Genomic DNA, 10,802 nt, shown 5'->3' on the forward strand with positions numbered 1-10,802 from the left:
TGCTGAAGGTGTTTGCAATAGACAAGTACTGGCACGTAGTGACACGCTGCTGAAGGTGTTACTGACACGTAGTGACACGCCGCTCTCGCATACTTCTTTAGGGCCGAAGGTGTCAATAGACGTACTGACGTGCCAGTACGGTAAACTAAAGAAGTATGTGAGAGCGGTGCATCACCATGTGCCAGTAAGTGTCTATTGCTAACACCTTCAGCACACAGGCAGCAGTATAGACCAAAGTGGCAGATAATTTCACTAATGTGCCCAAATATCACTGCTACGGCTACGTGATTCCTTGTTTAAATGAGTTAAATGATGTTAATGGTTCAAAGAATGTCTGGCTGAATGGTTTGTCCGGAACTAGGGGTAGGCAGAATTGGAGCAAAGCTAGGGGGGCACCAGGCACGTACCTGGTCTGTCGCCTACGCCCATGTCCGGTCTCCTCTCTCCCCGACTATGTGTGGTATGTTCCCTTCATTCTGCGCTTCCGCCCATATGCGCACGTCAATTCACGCAATCGCAAACTCACGCATGAGTGCCAGAGCACCGATTTGCGTATTCAGGGCCGGCCAGGTTGCCTAGGGCGACTGGCCGGCTCTTTGTCGCCCCCACACATTTTCACCTCACCAAATCTGGCCCTTATTGCAAAAAGTTTGGACACCCCTGCCCTACAAGTTAAAAAAAAAACAACTGGTGGCCAAGGGCCCCCATATAAGTTTAAAAAAAACTTCATTGGTGGTCAAAAACATTGGTGCCAGTGAAGTATGAAACAGGAGGGTGATTTAGATAAGTTGTTTGTTGACAGTGTCTTGAGATCTACTGATCACCAGCTACCTTTTGGGCACCCCTGGCGTAAATAGTGTTATTATCAACCATAGTAGAAAGAGCTTTATCCAGCAGGGTCAATCCTTTGCATATCATATCCAGGATAGAACCTCAGGTAAATATCAGATGTTATATCCAGTTTGCAAGTAGCACAGAATATTACTATAGGAGACTGGGGTACAGAGGCCAAAATCTGGCAACATCTGACTTCTACACAAGTCAGTCCCACTGCATGCTGGGTATTGTAGTCTTACATTAAACTTGGCAGTCGGCAAATTGTTAAACAAAAACTACATTACCCAACATGCATTGGGAGACGCAGGCTTGGCACATTAAGGCAAGAAAAAACTTTCTCTGGTTTCTAAAGTACAAACCAGCCAAAGGCCCCAAAAACCTTTCAAAATCTGTCTGGGCTATAAATAAGTAGTCCATTTGGCTGGAAACCCGCTAACCTGGTAATCCCTGTCACACTGCCAGAGTGAGACTGTACCAAATGTTGGCCAATATGGGGAGTAAATAGCACTAAAAGAGACACACTCTGGTACAGGACATGCTACATGCACATGGTTAGAACACCCCTTTAAGCAGAATTAAGAGTAGGGACTAAGAGCGGATTACTGAAAGAAAATGCTTCTGTGCAGTTGGTCAGCTTTAAGACACAAAGGCAAACATGAAGCAGCACAAGCTGTAGTTCTGGAGATTAGGGTCGGACACACCCACCCACCAGTGCTGGAGGGAACAGAGACCCCACAGGAGCCCGGCCTTATAGAACTACCATAAACCTAAGGGGCCGGCCTGTTCTACTCTTAAAGGAAAACTATACCCCCAAAATGAACACTTAAGCAACAGATAGCTTATATCATATTAAGTGGCATATTAAAGAATCTTACCAAACTGGAATATATATTTAAGTAAATATTGTCCTTTTACATCTCTTGCCTTGAACCATCATTTTGTGATGGTCTGTGTGCTGCCTCAGAGATCACCTGACCAGAAATACTACAACTCTAACTGTAACAGAAAGAAGTGTGGAAGCAAAAGACACAACTCTGTCTGTTAATTGGCTCATGTGACATAACCGGTATGGTTTGTTGGTATGTTTGTGAGTACAGTGAATCCTACGATCCCAGGGGGCGGCCCTTATTTTTTAAAATGGCAATTTTCTATTTATGATTACCCAATGGCACATACTACTAGAAAAGTATATTATTATGAAAATGGTTTATTTACATGAAGCAGGGTTTTACATATGAGCTGTTTTATGCAATATCTTTTTATAGAGACCTACATTGTTTGGGGGGTATAGTTTTCCTTTAAACTGGCCGAGTATTTACACCAGTCCGAATGACTTTGGTCTCAGGCCTTCCCCCCATCCCAGAGCCTTGAAGAAACATTCGGAACGAAGTCCTGAACCCTTCACCCCCACCTTCCAATCCAGATCTGGTCCCTTCACAACTTCAGGCCGGCGGGGAAAGCTGTAGAATGGGTTTTCGGCCTGGCGCCCCCCACGTCTTCTTCCCCATGAGGAAAAGAAAAACCCACAGACGGAAGGCAGCGGCAACTTCCTATCCTCAGAAAGGACCTTGAGGACATCACCGTCACGTGACTCCACCATGTGACCGAGGGGTAGGGTTGCCACCCGGTCGGTAAAATACCTGCCAAGGCCGGAGCCGGTATTACAAATTTACCGGCAATGTAGCTGCCGGTAAATTTGTAATATGATTAAAAAGAGCCCTCGGCCTGCCCCCAATCCCCTGTAACTTAGCTTTTCTTTTCCTTCTTTTAACGTCCGTGGTGCGGCCCTGCCCCTTTTGATGTCACAGCCCGCCCTTTATGTCCCTGCCCCCCACCAGCCGGTAAAGAATTTTAAAAAAGGTGGCAACCCTACCGCGGGGGGCAAAGCAATTGCTGCTGCTAAGCGGCAGATTCAAATGGCTGCTGATTTGCTGTGTGAAATGCGGTGTAGTGGACTCTTCTTCTTCCTGGAATCTGCAGCTTAATCCCCATAAGATGAACTTTGCCAACTCTTACTGTAGGCTGGGTGCAGCGTTTCACTACTAGATTCAACGTCACTTGGTCATTTTATACTTTCACTGAGTGCGGCCAGGATTCACTGTGTCACTTGCTGCAGGGAGGCTGCTGGGTAATCTTCATGTTGGGTGTGTAGTGTATTTGTACTAATGTTGTGTGATTTACAATCAGTGTGCCATAAAGTTGTGGGTGATGTGTGTTTATAAATCCTAATTTCTTTTGTGATGGGGCATGGCTTCTTAAAGTGTAAATGTATTATTCCAGATGTAAAACCTGTATGTAATGTTTGTGGCCGCTATAAGATAATTCTTAAAAAAAATTCTCTTGAGTGAGAAACTCATAGCAGGAAAGACGCTGAACTTGTAAATACATTTGCGGTTGCTGTGACAACCAGAAGGCAGGAAACCGGAAGTGCGTAATCAATGGAACGCATGTGGAACGCAAGAGAAACGCGCACCACAGGAGAGGCACGGGACCCATGTGCAACACACCAGAAAGTATCCTAGGGTAATGAGGGATGATGCGCCTCTTAAGGGCGCTCCTGTAGAGACACTTCATGCCTCTGAGGAAGCCGATTGGTCGGTGAAACGCGTCAGGCGGAAGTGACGTCACAAGCAGAACACGGAGCAAACACCACGAGGGAGAGAGACGCCGGCACAATATCCTCCTTTGTTTTACAACTGGTGACATCTCCAAAAAAGGACTTGCTTACATGTGACAAAACCTTGCAAACAAATGTGAGTGTAAATCTTTTAATGTTTTTTAAATTTTTTTTAATAAAACGCTATTGCACTATGTACCCTTTGTATTCCTATCTGGGAGCCCAATGGTGACTGACAGGAGGGGAGAATACAGGAAACCAAAACTACATGCGATAAAACTGCCACTGTCTTGTAAGTAGGCAATTTTACTAAATTTCGGTGAAGGATTCAGAAAACACTATTTTTGCTTCTACACATCTTGGGAAAGGAAGATCACTTTAATGGGAAAATAACATATTTTAATCCCTTTCTGATTTTTATTTTTTCACTTTTTATTTTTTCACTTTTCAATTTTTATACTTTTTCACCACAGGGTGTTCTAACAAATTGAAAATACTACACCATATTATGCCCCTGTTTTTTTGCTCTCTCCGTTTGCTCTAGGCGCTGTTCTACAAGGAAACATATATATTGTTCCAATTGGAATATATATATTTTTTTTTACTTTTTCTGGAACTTTTTTCACGCAGTTGAGAGACTGAAAGAGAACGACAGGAGGGGGATACTCTAAAGGGTTAACTTTTTTCTTTTTCATTGTATATTGTTTTGCAGGAGATTTACTTACCTGATAAATATCTTTTGCATAGGCCCGTACTGTCAGTGCAGGACGTATGGGGTTAAATTCTCCTCTCTGGAGGCAGGACAAACATTAAATGAATTTTAGACTCCTCCTCTTCCTGTGTCTCCCAGTATCCTCAGTTGTTTGTAAAGTCTGTGAGGAGACACATAGAATACATAGAACTAACTCCCTATATAACTAAGGATCGGCAGCAACCGGCATCCACACACAAGGGCGGGATGCTGCACTGACAGTACGGGCCTATGCAAAAGATATTTACCAGGTATGTTAATCTCCTTTTATGCATACGGCCCTACCTGTCAGTGAAGGACGTATGGGGATGTCCCAAAGCCTTTCAAAAAAGGGAATGGATGTGGCAAACAACTGTATATAATTGAACTAACAGGAAGCTATCTATGTGCTATTGCGGCTTGTAGCACCTTCTTGCCAAACTCAGACTGCTGAGCATGGAAAACATCAAATTTATAGAACTTGTATGAAAATGTATGAGGCAAGTATAATATGTCTATATAGGGCCATATGCATAACGCCTTTTTAGTTAACTAATTTGCAGATATAGTTACTTTTAGTAAATCTTCAGTGTTATCGGTTTGTTTAGACATGAACATGTGAATAACAGTGGGGCCATTGCAGGAGCAGAAGGAGGAGACGGGGAGAAAAGAGGTCTACGCAGCAGTTCCAGGCCTCCTCAAACCTTAAATCCAGTGGGAGGCCGCAGTCAATCTTGGGAGGAGTCTTAGCATCAGCCCACCAGGCAAAGGAGGCCAGCAAGTGCAGGAGGTGTGTAGCAACTGGAAGAGAGCAGTCTGAGGATTGTCCAGGGAGGTTCGCCAACTGCTCTCAGCTGCAGGCAAGTGGAGGGGGTGGGGAAGGGGAAACACCACACCTGGATGCCCCGTTTTACTGGGGGTGACACCAGGAGGCTTCAGACCATGCAGGTAGGGTTGCCACCTTTTCTGGAAAAAAATACCGGCCTTCCTATATATTTATCTTTTTTCCCTTTTAATAACATTGGGATCAACTTGTTAAAGAAACTTGTTTTTCAGAGTGGGATAATTATTTTTTCCTGCTGTTTCATATACACAACATCCACCATGTATTAGTAGTCACAAATATAGAAAATTGAAACAGACTGGAACATAGGCAGTACTTTTGTCTGCAATAACCCTTTATTGGGACCAACCATAATTTTTACCGGCCAGGCTGGTAAAATACCGGCCAGGTGGCAACCCTACACGCAGGGGAGGAGAGGACCAAGTTCTTAGCAAGACCCACCAGGAGGCATAGGCAAGTGGAGCAGAGGAGGTGGGGGCAGGTTAGGAGTCTTGGTCTGAGACGACAGTTAGCCAGAAGTCAAAGCGGCAGAGCAGCGAGAGTCGGAGGAATTGACTGGCAGAGTGGAGAGGCAGCAATAAACAGTCATCAGGGGACCACAGTGACAGAGACACAAGTAGGGACCAGAAGGGCCTGGCTTTGGGACAAGCCTGGCACAGTGACAGGTTCAACGGGGTCAGGGGCACAGGAAGATGATGGCAAGGGAGCAAGTCCGACAGGGGTAGTGCAGGGTCAGACAAGATTGGGGCAGATGGAGAGGAGCAGCCAGACACAGGGGTGCTGCCAACATGAAGGAAGCAGAGTGAGAACACAACAAGGAAAGAAATACTTTCATTTCGGGCATCGCATTCCGCCTCCTTCCCATTCACCGGGAATGCCATCACTTGTTCAGGAGCTGGTTTCACAGGCCCCTTTGCATTTATCTCTGCCTCCCTATGGGTTATTGTATATTCTGCAAATACTTTTGAGATGTTTAGTAGTTTTACTGAATGTGTTGTCAGGAGGTATGGTGGGGTATGGCTATCTGGTGCACTTTCAGAGGACACAGTGGTAATCAAGTGGTTTGGATCCAGAGCTATGAAGTGGGCTGGGAGACGGCCTGATGTCCTAGTAATTCATGCTGGACGCAACAATATAGGGTTGGTGGATCTAAACAGAGTCAGTCTTATACTACCAGATGTGGTGAAGGTGGTCTGGTCGTCAGGTGAAATAAGCTGGACCTTAAAGCAATTGAAAAGAGTAGGGAAAGTTAACAAGGTCATGGGGGCATTTGTGCATAGTGGTAAGCCATTGACTGTTAGAGTAGCGGTAAACTGGTCAAGTGGGCATGGGATGGGTGGGTGGGGACCTGGCGGTCAAGGTAAGCAGGGAAGTTTCATGGTAGGATAGGTCAGGGGCAGCCCAATAACTTGGGGGCAGGTACTGTAAATCAGACAGGACAGGGTTAAAACTTGGTTGGGGTCAGGCGTGGTTGGAAAAGGAGAGTATTTCTAATGAGGTGGAACAAGAATTTGGCCTGGTTGGTCATTTGTTTTACAAACTGTTATATATAGATGGGTTATCACATTGTGGTTCAATTATAAATTGTGTTCTGTTTAATAAAATGCTCTCTCTGCTGCCTTTTTATCTCAAAACTGTCTCCTAGTGTTTGTTTGAGGGATGGGGGTGGTATCTAGGGAGGTTGGTCGTCCTGGGGGTTGTGGGGTTGGTCACCCTGGGGGTGGGGGGCTGAACTTGATGTTGCCCTGGTCATATATATATATATATTTTTCTCTTAATTGTCTCTGCTAACATGTTAACGCTGGCATATAAATCCTTTAACACCCATGAATCTGCAGCAGATATTGTCCTGAAAATTCACACTTCCACCCTGATAGCTGTTCTTTGTGTCTCTCAAGCGAACCCCTGTGTGCCTGGTGAATATAAATCATGTGCTTAGTGATACAGGGAATCAAGACTAACCAATGAACTATCACACATTTAAATAAATTAAACAGGTTTTTCTACACCACTCAGTATTTGCCTGAAATACTAAAGTGATATATATAACATTTTATTTACAGTTTAAGCACAACACGTCCGATAGCAACTCAGATGTTCAATATCTTGCTTCAGTTATAATTTTTAAGCTATTTCAGGATAATACCATTCATTAGCTAACTGTGCAGAGGACCTCTTGTATTTGTGTGTATACATTTGTAGTCACACAGAAAAATAAGTAAATTGAAGGTATGGACAAATAATCCATGTTTTGATTAAAGGGGAGGGTATTTTTTAATAGCTTAAGGCAAAAAATGTCCCAAATCAATAATGGTTTGAGTGCAAAAGACCTTCTGTATTTGTGTGTATTAAGTTTGAGGTCATGGTCTCATTGCACCCCCGCAATTAGCCGATCCTAGCTCACGGTTCAAACTGGAGGGGCTGCTTAGTCCTCAGGAACATAGAAATCTTCAGCCCAGTTGGGAGATCTCATCATCGGAGGCCTCCAAGAAAAAAGTGGTGTTGTGACTGGCAACTGCACCCTGGCAGAGAGAGAGTATTGAGTTCAATGGAAAGTACACAGAGGCAGAAATGTTCACTATTGGGGAGACACCAACATCCCAGGATAGGGAATTATCCCCTCTTATAAAATTGAAATCCACTAATCCAATATATTAGGAGCCCACTGGGAGAGATATTGACTCCAATGGAAAGGACACGGAGGCGTAAATGTTAACTATTTTATTTATTCAGTTCTATAAAGGTCTTGCTCATATCTGAATCTGCGCAACTTGAAGCGAAGTATAAACTTTCTGCAGTTGGTCTGTGTGATAAGAATTAAAGATGAACATTATACATTTTACCTTTGTTGTCACCCCAATTTCACAGTGACTCAGTCAGACATGCTCTCTAATGGTGTGAGGACTTTGCCTCTCGGTAGGACAGAGGTACAAGAAGGATGGGAACCTTTGGTAGAGGTGGGACATCACTGGAGACCTTCAATCAGAAAGGGAGATCTATGACAGAGCAGCATAATGGCTACTGTGGGGCCGTCACTGGCAAACGCACACTGGGATAGAATATTGATGCCAGTATTAAAGATGGCAGAATGGGGCTCCCTCAGCAGCTGGTGCAACATCCCAGGGCAGGTTATTATCTTCTGTGTAAGCTTCATATCCATAGAGGCTCATGGGAGATTTCAATAGAGCTCACTCACTCAGACTTCTTACATTGGCCATTAGAATTAATATTCCTTATCAAAGATTCATGAGCTGAACCCCCACATATCCTTACTGAGGTCCCACTTATCTAAGCAGCATATAAACATGTGCTAAACTTGCAGCCAATCACTACCAGGATATAAACATAAAACGTGATTGGCTGTAAACTCACTTTTTTATTTCTGGGATCAGAGGTGAGCGGAGCATTTATACACAGGGGCATTAAGGGAAATAATGGCAGAAATTAAGGAAATTACTATTTGAGTGTGACACTGGCTAGTGCCTGGGATATTCGCCTTGGTTTTGTGCATTTTCTAATAGAAAATATCATCATGGGAGGAATGGGGAAACAGGGAGACAACAGACAACTCAGGATAAATACACAGAAGTACATACTGGCATTTGGCCGTACGGCTAACTGACAGTTAAATAATGGATTTCTCACTTTCATTTCTGGGATCAGAGGTGTGTGGATGCACAACACACACTGGGGGGACAATTTATGGAAAATAATTATATAAATGTAGAAAATCACTACTAAATTGAGTCACTAGGTAGCGCCTGGGATATAAACCTTGATTTTGTCACTTTAAAAGATTATAGGAGAGTTGGGGTTGGGGGAAGGAACAGGGATGCAGGGAGACTATACACCTGTCAGGCTAAAATACAGAAAGTATAAAATAACATTTGTGATTCCAATTGCTTTATATTTAAAATAAGTGCAAGTTAAGAAATAATAAAAAGTCTGAAATCTCCTATGTTAACATATAACAGGGTTATATGGTGTCTAATAAAAGGGCAGCCAAGTTTGGGAGTTTTACTTTGAAAGCAGCTAGTACGTTGCAGGTAAAACTTAGTCCCTTTGTAAAATGTATAATGAAGCAATAGAATTCTTAATGAATCAGATGAAAATTGAGAATAGGACTGGCCAGATATGGGATGACTTTGACGTAGTTGGCCAGCTTAAATATATTGCAATATATGGACAAACAATCCCTGTTTTGTTTAAAGGCATTTTTCAGTAGCAGTATGCACAAAATGTCTATGTCTTAAATATATTGATAATGGGTGGAGTGCAGAGGACTCTTGTATTTGTCTATATATAACAGGGGTCACTATGGCAACATCTGGAGTGACAGGTGGCCACTTGGTGTTCAGGTTTCTCCTCTAATGCTATTAATATTTATATTTCTCACTGTATCTCACTTTGTATATAACATTTACTTCTTAAAAAAGCTTTTAAGGGAAAGTTAAGAAATTATTAAGGGGAAAAGTCTGAAATCCCCCATGTTCCCATATAACAGGGGCCCCTGACAGTGTTTGGAGTGACAGTTGGCCACAGTTGGCCACTTGGTGTTCAGGTTTCACCTCTAATGCTATTAATATTCATATTTCTCTCTGTATCTCACTTTGTATATAAAATGTACTTATTAAAAAGCTTTTCAGTAAAAGTTAAGCAATTATTAAGGGGAAAAGTCTTAAATCCCCCATGTTCCCATATAACAGGAGTCACCCAGTGATTGGAGTGACAGTTGGCCACTTGGTGTTTCTCCTCCAATACTATTAATATCCATATTTCTCTTTGCATCTTACTTTGTATATAAAACTGACTTCTTAAAAAGCATTAGAGGAAAAAGTTTTGGAGCTGCAACTTCCCAGTCACTGTTACTCATGTCCTTAACGTCCCAGCATTCCTTGTCAGAGCTGCAGCCTGGAGTCTTCTACCTGTTACTGACCTACAAATCCCAGCATCACTTTTCAGACCTGCAACCTGTAGTCTTCTAGCTCTTAATGAACTACAAATCCCAGCATCCCTTGTCAGACCAGCAGCGTGTGGCCTTCTAACTGTTACTGACCTACAAATTCCACCATCCCTTGTCAGACTTGTAGCCTATAGTATAAATCCCAGCATCCCTTGTCAGAGCTGCAGCTTGTGGTCTTCTAACTGTTACTGAACTACAAATCCCAGCATCCCTTGTCAGACCTGTAGCCTTTAGTCTTCTAGCTCTTAATGAACTACAAATCCCAGCATCCCTTGTCCGACCAGCAGCTTGTGGTCTTCTAACTGTTACTGACCTACAAATCCCAGCATCCCTTGTCAGACCTACAGCCTGTGGTCTTTTAGCTGTTACTGACCTACAAATCCCAGCATCCCTTGTCAGACCAGCAGCTTGAGGTCTGCTAACTGTTACTGACCTACAAATCTCAGCATCTCTTGTCAGACCTACAGCCTGTAGTCTTTTAGCTGTTACTGACCTACAAATCCCAGCATCCCTTGTCAGACCTGCAGCCTGCAGTAGAAATCCCAGCTTCCCTTGTCAGACCTGTAGCTTATAGTACAAATCCCAGCATCCCTTGTCATACCTGCAGCCTGTAGTACAAATCCCAGCTTCCCTTGTCAGACCTGTAGCTTATAGTACAAATCCCAGAATCCCTTGTCATACCTGCAGCCTGTAGTACAAATCCCAGCATCCCTTGTCAGACCTGTATCTTATAGTACAAATCCCAGCATCCCTTGTCAGACCTGCAGCCTGTAGTACAAATCCCAGCTTCCCTTGTCAGACCTGTAGCCTA

The sequence above is a fragment of the Xenopus laevis genome, chromosome 5L (genome assembly GCF_017654675.1).
Source record: "Xenopus laevis strain J_2021 chromosome 5L, Xenopus_laevis_v10.1, whole genome shotgun sequence".
Lineage (NCBI taxonomy): Eukaryota > Metazoa > Chordata > Amphibia > Anura > Pipidae > Xenopus > Xenopus laevis.